At 26.0% G+C, this 16,654-nt stretch overlaps 1 non-coding gene across 1 annotated transcript; it reads left to right on the forward strand.

The window, feature by feature from the left end:
* Positions 1–9,387: 9,387 nt before the first annotated feature.
* On the forward strand, positions 9,388–9,468 carry TRNAL-CAG. Its single transcript has one exon. It is a non-coding gene; the product is annotated as a tRNA-Leu (tRNA).
* Positions 9,469–16,654: the final 7,186 nt, after the last annotated feature.

Here is a 16,654-nt window from a genome sequence, read left to right on the forward strand (position 1 = left end):
AATGTAATTTTTTAATTATAAATTATAATTAATGAAATTATATTATAGAACTTTCATATATAAATATTAATAAATATTATGTGTATATATAATGAATTATACAATCATATACTTGCTTTTCCCAACTAGACTTCACAACGTGAGCGCTCTTTACGTGATAGGGGCTACTTTGTTGATTCACCATACTAGGCTTTCTCTTAGTTATTAAATTATTATTCATATCTTTAGAATTATAATATATGAAATACAATTATAAATAAATCATCTTAATTATGTGAATTTTTTCTATATATTTATCTAAATATGTAAATGATTAGAGATTATATTATACATACAAAATTTTAATTTTAATTTTGTATGTTATGAAAATAGATATTTGACCAAATATATAATAGTCCAACTATATTATTATATTGTACAATTTAACATCTTTTCATTTTTTCTATTTTTTATTTTAAATTCATAATAACAAAAAAAATTCGTGGAACGCACGGGTAAAACACTATATTTTTAAAAAATACAATTTGATAAATATCAAAAATTAATTAGTAAAATATCATTTCTGTTTATAATAATTAAAGAAAAAAATAAATAATTTAAATATGTGAACCAATGATTTCAAAATGAAATTAATATACAGTTTCAAATAAATATAGTATGATTAGATATACTTTAATTAGTTTTAATTTTATTAATGAAATGACTTTTCTTTATCATTTTTTGATGGGAAACTGTGTGAGTTGCTGAAAAATATTTTAAAAATAAAAATACTTACTAATAAAAAATAATTTTAAAATATTTTTAACCCCTCATAACATGTGTAGATCTTTTTTTTTTTTGAGAACAATTTGATAAATATCATAAATTAATTAGTACAATATCATTTCTGTTTATAATAATTAAAGAAAAAAATAAGTAATTCAAATATGTGAACCAATGATTTCAAAATGAAATTAATATATAGTTACAAATAAATATAGCATGATTAGATTTAATTTAATTAGTTTTAATTTTCTTAATGAAATGATTTTTTTCTTTATCAATTTTTGATGGGTGACTAAGGGAGTGTTTGGGTTGCTGGAACATCTTTTAAAAATAAAAATAATTACTAATAAAAAATAATTTTAAAATATTATTTAACCCTTAAACATGAGAAAATTTTATATTTTTTAAAAAGATACACTTTGATAAATATCATAAATTAATTATTGCAATATCATTTATGTTTACAATGAGAATAATTAAAGAAAAAATAAATAATTCAAATATGTAAACCAATGATTTTCAAATGAAATTAATATACAGTTACAAATAAATATAGCATGATTAGATTTCATTTAATTAGTTTTAATTTTCTTAATAAAATAATTTTTTTTATCAGTTTTTGATGGGAGACTAAGGGAATGTTTGTGTTGCTGGAAAAAGATTTTAAAAATAAAAATAATTTTAAAATTTTTTTAACCCATAAACATGCGAAAATTTTATATTTTAAAAAAGATACAACTTGATAAATATTATAAATTAATTATTGCAATATCATTTATGTTTACAATGCGAATAATTAAGAAAAAAAATAATTCAAATATGTGAACCAATGATTTCAAAATAAAATTAATCTATCTATACTATTAATAAAAGTAAAATCCTCCTTTTCAACATTCCGGCCCAAATTAATATGAATATTAATTAATTAGTAAAAAATTAATAAAGCTTATTTGGTTACAATAATATTTCTAATTGAGTAATTGACTAATTGACTAAAATAAAAAAAAAAGAAATTGTCATATCATTGTATTTAATTAAAAATGGAACAAAAATTAAAAATTAAATGGAAATATTTCAATAATAATATTCTACATCATCAATAGTAAATGCATATTTTAAACAATATAAAGGTAAATTCAAAATATAACAAAAATATTTCAATAAAAATATTATACATCATCAATTAAAAATGGAACGAAAATTAGGTAAAAATATCACTGCATCTAATATTCTAATTGACTAATTGACTGTAAATAAAAAAGAATAATTGACTGAAAATGAATATGATATTACTAATTGACTGAAAATATAAAAGGATCACTGACTAATATTCTACCATTATATATTTTCACCTGAGTCACCCATCCTGATTGACTAAAGGTGTTAGCTCTAGACGAAGATGGACGAGATTGTGTTGCTACTACCAATGTCGTCTACAAAGAGGTTTCAATAATGTGTAAATACAATCTTTGATATTATATATATATATATATATTTTTTAAATGACAAAATTGCTATATATCTAGACAAAAAATATATATCTTCCATATATACAAATGAATTAAGATAGCAATTTTTTCCTATAAATGAGTTGCTGGAGAACGATCACATTTACCTAATTTATAAAAAATACTAAATGATGATAAATAAAATCTCCAAAATTGCAGCACCACATGCGTACATCTACACATTAGCTATTAATTTGAACAATTAGTTGCTCAAATTCAAGCAATGATAACATCAAAACACATAAATGATTCAAATCACATATTCAATTGCACTATATAATGTTTGATGTTCTAATTTAAATATGAGTAAAAGACATTTTTGGTCCTAGACTTATAGTGGCTTGGATAATTTTAGTCCTTTATAAAAAAAATTTGCCATTTTATGGACAGAGTTATTGTGGCGAGGACATTTTTGGTCCTCCGTCTATATTTTTGTTAGATAACTGTCTGAGAGAGGGGTAATTACGTCAATTTAGGTTATCTCATTCTATCTATTATATCTATGTGTGTTTTGTTTTCTTCTTGGTCATAATTCGAAGGAGTTGGAGAGTCCAAGTTGCAGTAAAGGCATGGTTGTGGGCAGAGCATTTCGTAGTGCAAAACTACAAATAAATGAGGGTCAGAGTAAAGGCATGGTTGTGGGACCAAAATCTTCCATCTCACAATAAAGAGATAGCCTAAATTGACGTAATTGCCCATCTCTCATACGGTTATCTAACAGAAATATAGACGGAGGACCAAAAATGTCCTCGCCACAATAACTCTGTTCATAAAATGACAAATTTTTTTATAAATGACTGAAATTGTCCAAGCCACTATAAGTGTAGGACCAAAAATGTCTTTTACTCTTTAAATAATTATATATCAATCCAAATATTCTTAATATATTACAACAAATCTATTCCGTGCATCGCACGGACACATTTGCCTAATTTATGAAAATACTAAACAATGATAAATAAAATCTTCAAAGTTATAGCACCGCATGCTGACATCCAGATATTAGCTATTAATTTGAGCAATTATTCACACAAATTCAAGCAATGATAACATCAAAATATATAAACGATCCAAACTATATCTTTAATTGTACTATATAATATTTAATGTTATAATTTAAATAATTATATATTGATTCATATATTCTTAATATATTATAACAAATCCATTCCGTGCATCGCACGGGTGCAAATACTAGTAATAACAAAAATAAAATTCTGTGCAATGCATGGATAAAACACTATATTTAAAAATACAATTTGATATATATAATAAATTAATTAGTAAAATATCATTTATGTTTATAATAATTAAATAAAAAATAAATAATTCAACTATGTGAACCAATAATTTCAAAATGAAATTAATGTACATTTACAAATAAATATAGCATGATTACATTTACTTTAATTAGTTTTAATTCCCTTAAAGATATGACTTTTCTTTATCAGTTTTTTGATGGGAAACTAAGTGAATTTTTGGGTTGCTGTAATTTTTTTTTTTTTAAATACTTACTAATAAAAAATAATTTTAAAATATTTTTTTACCCCTCATAACATGTGTAAATCTTATATTTTTTAAAAATAGAATTTGATAAATATCATAAATTAATTAGTACAATATCCTTTCTGTTTATAAAGTATAATAATTAAAAAAATTAAATATGTGAACCAATGATTTCAAAATGAAATTAATATACAGTTACATTTAAATATAGCATGATTAGATTTACTTTAATTAGTTTTAATTTTCTTAATGAAGTGACTTTTATTTATCAGTTTTTTATGAGAAGCTACGGGAGTGTTTGGATTGCTGGAAAATATTTTAAAATAAAAATACATATTAATAAAAATATTTTTAAAATAATTTTTAACCCCTCATAACATGTGTAAATATTATATTTTTTTAAAAAATACAATTTGATAAATATCGTAATTTCTGTTTATAATAGGTAAAGAAAAAAAATAAATAATTCAAAGATGTGAACAATGATTCACGTTGAGTTATTACCGAAAAAATTAGTCTTTAATCACGGTTAATTGTATGTGACTTTTTCCCGAGTCACCCATCGTGATGGTCTGATTGTTTTAACTCTAGACGAGGATGAATAAAATTCCGTTACTACTACCAATGTCGTCTACAAAGAGATTTTCAATAATGTATAATTCAAGCCATTGATATTATTTTTTTAATATACAAAGATGACAACATTGCTATATATCTACATAGAAAATATAACTTCCATATAAATAATTTCTATAACTGAATTGCTAGACAACGAGTTAATTAGCCCAATTAATACAAATTATAAACACTGATATATAAAATCTCTACAGTTGCAGCAACGAATGCGTATATCTACACATCAAAAAACATAATCAGTGTAACTCAATTCTTCAATTATATTATATAATATTCGATGTTATCATTTATACAATTGTATATCAATCTAAATATTTTTAAAATATTATAACAAATTCATGGCACAAATACTAGTTAATATTAATATTAAATACATTAAAAGAAGAATTAATGAATTTGTATAATGTATATATTATAGTAGGAAGGAAAAAAAATCAAATTTATTATTTAAATAAAACTAGGTTCTATTTTCAATAAAATATTTTCCTTTCTAGTGTTTGGCTACACAACGGACAACTGTCTTTGTGTGTTTGTTTCATTTTCCAGAAAATGAGTAGGAAAATGAAAAGAATTGAATATACTTCAAAATTTTAATTATTTTATACTTTTGATAAAATCCTTCTGTGTAGGAGTGTGCAAACTTCAAAAAATTTTCGATTAACCGACCGAACCGACAAAGTTCAGTTAGCTGTTAAGTAAACACACCCTTAAGTAAACATTGTTTCCAAATGTTTAAAATATCTACATCTCTTTTAAATTTTATTAATATTTATTTTATTAAATATTTGAAACAGTATTAAAGAAAATTAATTTTATTTTAGGAACTTTACAATACATGTTTAGAAACATCCAAACTACTTTTATTTAATTAAACATTGTTTCCAAATGTTTAAAGTTTTTACAACTCCATTAGTTTCTAATTGTAAAGTCTTTTTCCAAAGATTTGGTTTCTTAAATAAAATAGAAGAAAGTTCCCTAAAAATTGTATTTGTTTCCAATGTATGTTATTTATCACCCTTATAAAAATCAGACCAGGCGAGCAATCACAAAATAATCGAGGTGAAAGAAAATTGAAGAAGAGTTGAATTTGATAGAAGAAACTAAGGAAATGGCTAGGTTTGGTGTGCTGTCCATCGTCCTAGTTTCAATGCTCATCTTGTCATCAGGTTTAATTTAATTTATTTATTTCTTCATTAATTATTTTAAATTGTTTTTGAGTTTGAGATGGGGTGATGTGCCTTACCATAGAAGGATATTGTTAAACTCTATCTACTTATTACCCATTGATTTTAAGTAGGATATGATAAGACAAAGAATTTTGTGGTTAAGGCATAGCGCAGCGCCGAAAACCAACATCTATTCAATTCAAATCATTAATATATATATATATATATATATATATATATATATATATATATATTAATTGTATGTAATTATATTGCATTTATTATTACAAGTAATAAACAATTTGACACTTTTTTTTTTCATCAGATGTTATGAAACCAACCTGTGCCCAAGATCTCAAATGTTGCTTTAACAATCACATTGGAGAATGTATTCCTGGCAATGAGGCTGAAGACAGCAAATGTAATGACCTCTGCAAACAAAACAATTGTGTTGGAGGCCACTGCAAAGTTGAAGGATCAAAACCACCCAATCATTTTTGTCATTGTCTTTGTTAGGAATCAAACACAAAAACACATTGAACGTTTCGTAACCATTTAGAATAAACCTTTTAAAGGAATGTATTGTATTTAGTATTCATCGGTCAATTAAATATATTACAAGTCTTAGTTTTGCTAGAAGTATCTGCGAATAAAGTTAAACTAACTCGATTTAGTTTTAAATTAGAGTATTATTAGTTGCCTATAAATTAGTTTTATATACAAATTTATATAGATTGCTTGTGCATTTTCTTTTTAATTTTTTCACCCAAAAGGATATTTAAAATTTTATTTACAAAAATGACATCATCGGTCTATAATACACTTGTCATATGTCCGAATCATCACATCAATTACCCAAAATAATAAATGTGGAAATATCCATTTTACAACAATGTCAACTTATTAATATTTTTATTATTTTATTTAATACTAACATTAATTGGGAATAAACTCCTAAAATATAGAAATTAATCCTTTTCTTTATATATTTTAAATAAAAGTGTGTATTTCAAAACTATTTATTAACTAAAATATATTTAAAGTATTTCTGAATATATTTTAAGATTTAGGAATATAATGACTACGAGAAATATATCAAAATTTAATACATCAAAATGACATGTTACTTTTAGAACAAGAAACTAATTCACAAATTCTTGAAATTGTGCATGAGAAAAATTTTCAAACAATATTTAGCATTCTAAGCAAAAAGAACCATCTAGATTATGAAGTCCAACCCAAAACACAACCATCTCTTTCCTTAAAAGGTGTTGGAAGATCATTTAAGTGAGATAACTTGGCGGCTGACCCTCAGTCTAGAATCTAGATTGACCAAGAGCTCGTGATTTACTCACAGGACAATCATTGGTGGAAACAAGTAGCACTGTGTGCGAAACGCTTCATTCACTTGTATTTGTATCAATACATAGTGAAATTTCTCTCTGGATTATAAAGAGAAGAGTGGAATAAGAATTTTTTTCGAACTAGTACAAAATCTCCCCCTCTTTACTTACTATATTTGACTAACAATCCATACTATTTTCACACAATCATTATTGTGTGGACCATGGTCTACACAAGTTGTGTGGATCATATTTTGTAATTGTAAAATAATGTACATTCAGTACAAAAATAATGTACATTGTATTCATGGGATGTACATTATTTTTGTACTGAGTGTATATTATATTGTATAATGTACATTCAGTACAAACATAATGTACATTTAGTATATTAAAAATGTACTTTTATTATGGTCCATATAACACTGTGTGGAAATTTGTCATTTTCACAAAAGTCACGCTTACATTCAATATTTAAACAAAACTACAAATCTAAACTTACAAGTTCAAGAGTTTCATTGTGCGAAAAATTTCATTTTCTCAAAAAAAAATCTTTAAGTTTTAATTAAGAAGCCTATTAATCACCCCCTTTCTTTTTAGACTTTTACTTGGTTGAACAAAAAACTAACTCGTTGTGTGACCTACTTGCTTCATCTACTTAAAGATGATTCACATGCTTGTTTGTGAAACTTTTTAACTGCCTAGGGTAGGAATGACAATGGGTCGGGTGTGGGTCAGGGAGGGCTACATCCATCATCCGACCCACTTTATATTTTCTCCACCCACCCCCACCCCCACCCCCACCGGATGCGGGTGCCCATTACGGGTATCCACCACTTATAATCTTATTATTTTTTTTAAAAAAAAATATTTAAATTACTTACACATAATAAAACAATAAAATGTATTAGTTATACTTAAACATAAAATAATAGAAATATTTAAATATAATAACTAAATTGTTATTTTTTTAAAATAAATTTAGTAGTTTAGATATAAAAATAGTAAAAATTTACATAAAATTATAGAAACTCTTATAAATAATTATATGGTGGGTCGGGTGGGGTTCTAGGTGGGTTTTGTACATAGAACTCGAATCCAACCCGACCCACCGCGGATTTACTTTTTCTACAAACTACACCCGACCCATCACCCACTACCACCTAAAAGAAATCGATCCACGCAAGGTGAATTCGGGTGGATATCCACGGAACGGATTGAAATTGTCATCCCTATGCCTAGTTGCTTAGGCACCTCTTTGGTTGTCATCAACCAACTCTAGTAAACACCTCAAACACATAATTTACTCTTGGAAGACAAAGCAATTAATTCTGTATGATTACCTATGTGAAGCAAAGTTATGATAGTTGAATTTCAATATTGGTAGAAATTTTCCCTTGCTTGCACCAAACGTAACCTTGAAGACATTTTGAAGGTAAAAAATAATTATTATTATTTGTAAGAAGCAAGCGTAAGGTATCCATAATTAACTCATTGCCGAAATTCTCTTTCAACCAAGGCAATAATTTGAGCAACTTTTTTGTGTAACTTATTATATAAAATTATTTTCTTCCTAGCTAAGTACTTAAGGGAGAGGGGAAATCGATAATATTTTAAAAATTTATATATCTCTCCTTTTTGCTATAAATAGCACATGGCAAAATGGTATGAAACATCTTATTTCATGAGTTGCAAGTAAGAATTCCCTCTTTCTTTATATGATGAGTGCTTAGATAAAGTTGTATATATATGTGAAGCATTCAATCTAAGTAACTAATTAATGAGAAGTTAGTTCATAAGTCAATAAGGAATATCCGAAAACTTTGTTATTTATATTTATTCCTATATTAAAAATTTCTAAAAAATATCTAAACTATATACTACGTAACCAAATTCATATCTATATTATTTCAAGTACTAGATTCTTAATAATCTAGTTTTTAACTGTGCTTAAGCTATCCAAGGGTTGAGAATGTTAATAAGTTCAATGTGGCATTTTGTAGAGTTTGTGATTTAAAAATTGAGAAGTCTAAAAGGTAAGATAATTGCTATGACATGAAAGGTTATGAAGTGATATCTTGAGTGTCCACTTGTTGCGAAAAAGTAACTCATGCATGTGTTATATGTAAGGATGCATGTTAAATGTGTAATCCAACTATCAACTTAATTTTTTATTTAATATAAATAAAACACATGCTTCAATTATTGAAACATTTTTTTTATAAAAAAAAAATAGATTCAATTCGTACAATTTGGGGTTGTAGATAATAAATATTGCATATAATATTTTAATACTTTCTTTAAAATTATTGCACATTATATAAATTTCATAATTTATGCAATTGATAAATATATGTTATAATCTATCGAGCGAAATATATTAGTGGGTACCAACAGTAAAATCGTGTGGACATCTTTCAAAGTCTAGATATATTGATTTAATACCAAACAATAATAAAGTGAGTCAAGATGGCCGAGTTGGTCTAAGGCGCCAGTTTCAGATACTGGTCCGAAAGGGCGTGGGTTCAAATCCCACTCTTGACAATTTTTAAAAACCTACCTGTGGGAATGCTTACGCGCAAGTACAATCAAAATTGGCTTAAATAGTCTTTTTGCACACAAATAATTGAGTTAATATCCTATTGGGTCCTTGCTTGCGCGCAAGTACAATCAAAATTGGCTTACATAGTCTTTTTGCACAAAAATAATTTAGTTAATATCCTATTGGGTCCCCGAATGTAATGATTTTGCGACGCTTAGTCTTAACTTTTGAATTGATTACACGTGATCTTTCAATTTTCAAATTATTACCGTTCGTGGTCCAAGTAATCACATATGATCCTTCAAGTTTTAAAATTTAATCAGTCCTAGACAGTTAATTTGAACCATGGATGGTAACAATTTGAAAGTCGAAAGACGAAAAGTGATCAATTTAAAATTTTAGAACTAAATGTGACAAATACATTATAACCCGAGGACCCTAAATGTATTAACTCAAAATAATTCTTCTGAACCTTCTTCACTTCTGTTTATTTATAAACAAAATTATCTTTTAACCCAGCCTTACAAAGCACTATCATTCATTAAGGAACTACATTTAGCAACTCTAATCACAAGAACGTCCATAAGCAAACCAAAAGACAATTAGAGCAAAGCCACGTGATGTCCTAGCTAGACTGACAACAAGAAAATAAAGTTCCTTTGAGTAGATGCAATGCAAGCCTCTCTTTCAACTTAAAAATAAATAGAAAATGGTCCCTAATTAAGTTATTGGGTAATTGTAGAATTCATCAAGTGTTGATCATTATTCACTTTTCATCCCTAAATTATCATTGGTATTATACTTTTTGTCCCCTTACTAACAAAAAGTTAGGGACAAAATTTGCAACATTATTATAGCTTAGAGACGAAAAGTAAGCACGAAAAGTCAATAAAAGGACGAAAAATAAAACACCAATAATAGCTTAGGGACGAAAAGTGAACACAACCAACATTTAGAGAAATTTTACAATTACACTGTAACTTAGTGAAGGAAAGTGTAAATTTCCCTAATAAATAAGTAGTTTTATAATACAAAATTTTGAAAATTAATCATTTTCATTCCATACATACTATCAAGATAAATTTTTTACGAGTTAGTGTCCGTCGGTGCCCTCCGAATATAGTAGCATCACCACGTTTAGTCTTAACCTTTCAAGTTAAGTACATGTAATTCTTCAAATTTAGTAATTTAAGACTTTAAACACCATGGGCCTTTGTCAATTTTAGCTGTTTAGGTTATATAAAGTAAAGGCAAAGTCGTCGTTTCTGTCTTTCAACCTAAAATGGACTAAACGTGTCGGGGACTTGGGATGCCACTATACTTGAAAAACCTAAACTGGGCATTAATTACTTTTTATAAAATGGTATATAGTTAAGTAATTACATGTATACTGAAACTACAAAAATTTGACAACTAAGATATTTTTTTTTGAAAGCGACAACTAAGATGTATAATAATAATAATAATAATAATAATAATAATACTAATAATTAATTCCAAAGAGAGGAGGGGATCGGAGAGAAGAGCTAGCGTTAAGCCTTAGTGAAATGATCCCTTGTTTGTGGTGGCAATTTCAAATTTATGGGGTTGTATTCAATCATGACTTTTGTAGATTTTTAAAGATTTTTAAATTGAAAGATTTTAATAAACTTTGATTGACTTTCATAGAGTCGTTCAAAACTTTTTAAAACTTTATAAGACTCTATAAAAGTCTATATAAAAAACATTCATATACTTTTATCAACTTTTTATTTTAAAAAGTCTATAAAAGTCATTGAAATTCTAAATTGAATACACCCTTACAAACTTTCAATGATTTTGATTCTTATCATTTATAATTTTCTTACAAAACATTTATAATATATCATAAAATTCTTCTTATTATATAGTTCTTCACCCACATCAACATTCTCAACATTATTATTTTTATCTATAGTATGTTGGGACTTTTATATGCTAATTACTTATTCTTAAAAAAAATGCTAATTACTTATATATATTATTAATAAACATCAACAAAAAAAAATTATTTCATTAGAAATTCATAACAATATTGAACAATAAATTTTATAATAAAAGAATTGATAAAATAAAATATTTAAAAATATAATTACAAGTTGAATAAAATAAAAAAATAAAAATCTAATATTAATAGTATATATAAAAAAAATTATACTTGATATATTGTCAGGCATCACACAAAGAATTATTATTTGCAATAGCAATTTGAGACTGCGAACAACAACATGATGCTACTGTTTGTAATCCCAAATTGTTGTTGCGAACAGTAGTTCGTTATTTGTAGTAACCTGTTGTTAATATATATATATATATATATATATATATATATATATATATATATATACACACACACACACACACACACACACACACACACACGAATATAAACATAAAAAGAATAAAAATCAAAATATATAAGTATTTATATGAATATTATGAAACATATACTAAAATTTGACGATGGAAAATTTGCTTTGTTCATGTATTTAGAGAGAATTAGAGAAAGTTAGGAATAAAAAATCATAAAAAAATAAAAATCAATATAAACAAGCAATAATGAAGTAAAAATTATATTATTTCGAATTTTTAGATGAAGATTGTAAAGTTTAGGAGAGAGAGAAAAATTGGTAGAGTTTAGGTATGAGGAAAATATAGGATAATGAAGAAAAAAAATAATTTTATTGAATTTAGAGAGGTTTATGAAGTTTAAATATGAAGAAAAAATAGAGTTTAAATAGAGAGAGAAAACATTTAAAGTTAAAGAAAATTTTGAAATCTTGGAGTTGATGGTTGGATTTCAACTATTTATATTTGAGAAGGAAAAGTCTATAAAAGTCTTAAAATTAAAAAGTCCACAAAAGTTCATAACTTTTTGAATACCACATGACTTTTAAAGACTCTTTAAAAGTCTTAATCGAATACCGCACTACTTTCAAAGACTCTTTAAAAATCTTGATTGAATACCGCATGACTTTTAAAGACTTTCTAAAAGTTTGAATTGAATACCTCCAAACTTTTAAAGTTCATAAAAGTCTTTAAAACTCTATGAAAGTCATGATTGAATACACCCCCCTAGTCTCAAACTATTGTTTTTGTCATTTAACATCCTAAACTATTATTTTTTAGACACTTATCTATTCCATAATGTTGGGCCAAATTAGTTGGTGTTTTTTTTTTTTAATTATAAAAAAAAAAAATTATTGTTGAAAATAGTTGGGTGTCACAAAATGTCTTGTGAAAGTAAAGTTTCAATTTGAGACTTTTCAAATAGGCAAAAGCTTCTGTGAGACGGGTTGTGGTTAAGATGAAAAATGTAATACTTATATTGAAAAATGTAATACTAATTAGGAATAAAGTATTTATTCTTCCAAAAGGCTGAACCCTAACCCTAAAGGCACCCACACCCCGACCCGACAGAGCATTTAGGAGGATGTAAATCATGGTAACTCAACTAAATATGAACCACAGAGGCTAGACCGGTGCTCACCGCGCGGAATAAATTGTTTATTACTTATATGGAAAAGTGTAATACTTTTACATTTTTTTTTAGAAGTATTACATTTTTCTTCATAAATATTAAATTTTTTCATATAAGTAATAAACACTTGCCAACACAAGTTAACATATTATGTACTTTCAATTTATTTATGGGTATATAATCTGTTAACTGTAGACGCATAAGTTGAATTTCATTTTGGACTAGTGTTCATAATACAAGGTAGACATTATTGGTCCATGGTATAATTTCCCATGCAAATGTCAATTGTTACACCATGAACCATGGTCCATGAGAATCGTAGACCTTGATTAAAATGACATTCAAATTATATACATAGTTAAGATATTATGTATCTATAAATAAATTGATTTCTCATTTAGATAGGAAGGCTGATTACCTTGGGAAGCCATTTTCCATGCCTTTTCAACTCAAATTAAGTACAATTTGTAAATCAATTTATTTATCCATTTTGAATCTACGGTATATCGTTTTTTTTTTTTTCATCTCACTTAGACGAACTTGAACACATTTTGACTTGATCCAAACTAGAAATGTACCTCATAAATATTTGTACCACAAAGTGACTATTTAAAATGTCTATTTTGCTGAAATTTCTAGTAGAATATAATATATAAAATATAAATGTGATGTCTAACTATTGAAATGAAACACATCTTTTAATTTTGTAGTAGAGTTAAACCAATTCGAAAGGTTACTTGATGAAGAGGCTATATCAATGGTAATCAGTATCAACAAGCTAAAGAATATTGTTCGTAACTCGTAAGCTTTATGTTGTTTGGTAATGAGATCTAAGTATAAACGGATTCAAGAAGCCTTTAACACTTTTATCCAAGTTAATTGGAATTCAACACCTTTTTAGGTAGGAGTGGATCAGTTGGGAAAATCAATTTTATTCAATTAATTTTTAAATTATCTTTTTTTAAGAGAGCTACTAGTTTAAGAAGTGTGATTTATCTATGTAGTTCACGAATAATAATTGTTTATAAATTTTGATGATGCAAATTATATGTATTAAAGATAGTAGATCCTACAAATTTCTTTATTATAAATCACAAACTTGTTTCGCTCTCTACAGAAAGAAAGTTTGAGTTAATACATCTAGGGTCCTCCGAGTATAGTGATTTTGCCACGTTTAGACTTTCAAATTACCACCTATGGTCCTTCGACTTTCAAATTTTTACCATCCGTGGTCCAAGTTAACCACACAAGGTCCTTCAACTATCAAATTTTCACCACCCATGGTCCTTATAGGAGGACCGCGACTGGTTAAATTTTAAAAGTCGAAGGACCATAGGTGGTTAACTTGGACTACGGATGGTAACAATTTGAAAGTCGCAGGATCATAGGTGGTAATTTGAAAGTTTAGGACTAAACGTGGCAAAACCACTATACTCGGAGGACCCTAGATGGTATTAACTCATATTAGAAAAAGTATAACCAGAAGGTGTAATGGAATGAAGCATTTTCGGGAGAAGAATACTGAAAGGAATTGAAGTAAACTTTGAAGAAGTAAATCATAAAAAGCTTGACAGCATAGACTGTCATGTGATTATCTTCACTCAACACTCGTCAAGAGACCAACGAATATGACATGTTAAATTTTTAATTGCTCAAATGTTATAAAAATCATGACAATTCTACATAGATTAGACACAAACCATTTGAATAGGCTCAAGCATAATGAATTTTCATATTTTTATTGAATTGGGTAATGATGACCAAACAACACAACAAATTGAGAGGTTTGGGTTTGGATGGCTGGCAGAAGCAATGACAATATGGTTTTGAGCTTATGGTTTTGCATTTGCCTCCTTTGCCGCAATTACTTTGAAAGCAGCGTTGATTACAATCTCCGTCGTTACATGGTCCAATCGGATTGTCAAAGCAGCAATTGAGATCGCACTTTACTTCAACAATGTCTGATGAAAAAAAAAACAAAGAAAATGATACAAATTAAAACTGGTCATATTATTATCATAATTGATCAATTCGATATTTTTATATTGTTATTTTTACATTCTTTTTTAAAAATTATTTTTAAATATTTTGTTGCAAGTATAAAATGTATTTCGATTGATAAAGTTAAAAGGATAAATTAAAATAATAAGAAATAGTCCCCAAAAATAAATTGCATTATACACATTGATATACACATAAGAAAGAATCTTAACTATAATAAAGCTATATGGTTTGGGAAGTAATTAATGTTACAATTAGTGCCACAACATCCTTTATTATAAAATATATATAAAAAAAAAGTACAACATTTGAAAAATAAAATAGCTATATATTATATAATCATATAAAAAATGTACTTTTAAAAAATAAAATAGCTATATATTATATAATCATATAAAAATGTGTTTAATTAGAGTTTAAATTTACTCATACAAAATTTGAAATTTGCTTTCCAAATGTAATTATCTTAGTTATTATTCGTATTGTGAAAATTATAATATAGATGAAATACAATTAAGAATAAATCAATGTAATTATGTAAATTCTCTCTATAAATTTATTTGAATATGCACATAATTAGAGATTATATTAACCTTACAAAATTTTAATTTTAATTGTAATTTTGTATTTTATAAAAATAATAAATACTTGACCAATGGAAGCTCAAAAATATTATTATATTAAACAATTTAAAATATTTTAGTTTTTCAATTTTTTATTTATGTTTATAATAACATAACTTTTTGCCCGTGTATCGCGCGGGTGAATTACTAGTAGTCAAAAAAACATAAATATAAAAAAAGAAATAAACCTGATGAGATGATAAACACTACAAGAAGGATGGTTAAGACACCCAACTTGGCAACTTTGCAACTTTGCCATTCCTAACAAATATATGCAACTCTTTATAAAATTTGCTTTTCTTTACTATCGATAATTATGTGCTCACTCGATTCATTTATATAGGTAAGATTATACTGTCAGATTACATTATGTAATATGATTATCTCTAAAATGAAAAATAAGATTATGAGAATGCAAAATCACCTAATGTGATTGATTCTCTTTAGTCAATTACGAATCATTTTTTATTTGTAGTCAATCCTTTTATATTTTCAGTCAATGAGTAATTTCATATTCATTTTCCGCCAATTATTTTTTTTTTTCAGTCAATGAGTCAATTAGAAATCAGATGCAGTGATATTTTAACATAATTTTCATTCCATTTTTAACTGATGATGTAAAATATTATTATTGAAATATTTCTGTTCTATTTTTAATTTACCTTTACTATTATTTAAAATATGTTTTTACTATTGATGATGTACAATATTCTTATTGAAATATTTTATTTTCATTTTAAATTTACCTTTACTTGATGATGTAAAATATTATTATTTAAATATTTTCGTTCTATTTTTAATTTCTGTTCCATTGTTTAAATTTGTGAAATATTTATGATATAATTGTGATTTGATTTATTATACAGTGTAATATTATAGTGAAAAATTAAAAAGTAATGATATGATCATTTCCTTTTCCATTTTAGTCAATTATGGATCATTTTTTTCACCCCATTATTAATATTTTTTTTTTCAATTAACCTAATTTTCATTCTTTTTTTTTTTTTAATTTTTAATTTTTAGTCAATTATTAATATTAATTTCCTTTTCAAATTTACCTAATTT

The sequence above is a fragment of the Ipomoea nil genome, unplaced genomic scaffold (genome assembly GCF_001879475.1).
Source record: "Ipomoea nil cultivar Tokyo-kokei standard unplaced genomic scaffold, Asagao_1.1 scaffold1566, whole genome shotgun sequence".
Taxonomy (NCBI): Eukaryota; Viridiplantae; Streptophyta; class Magnoliopsida; order Solanales; family Convolvulaceae; genus Ipomoea; species Ipomoea nil.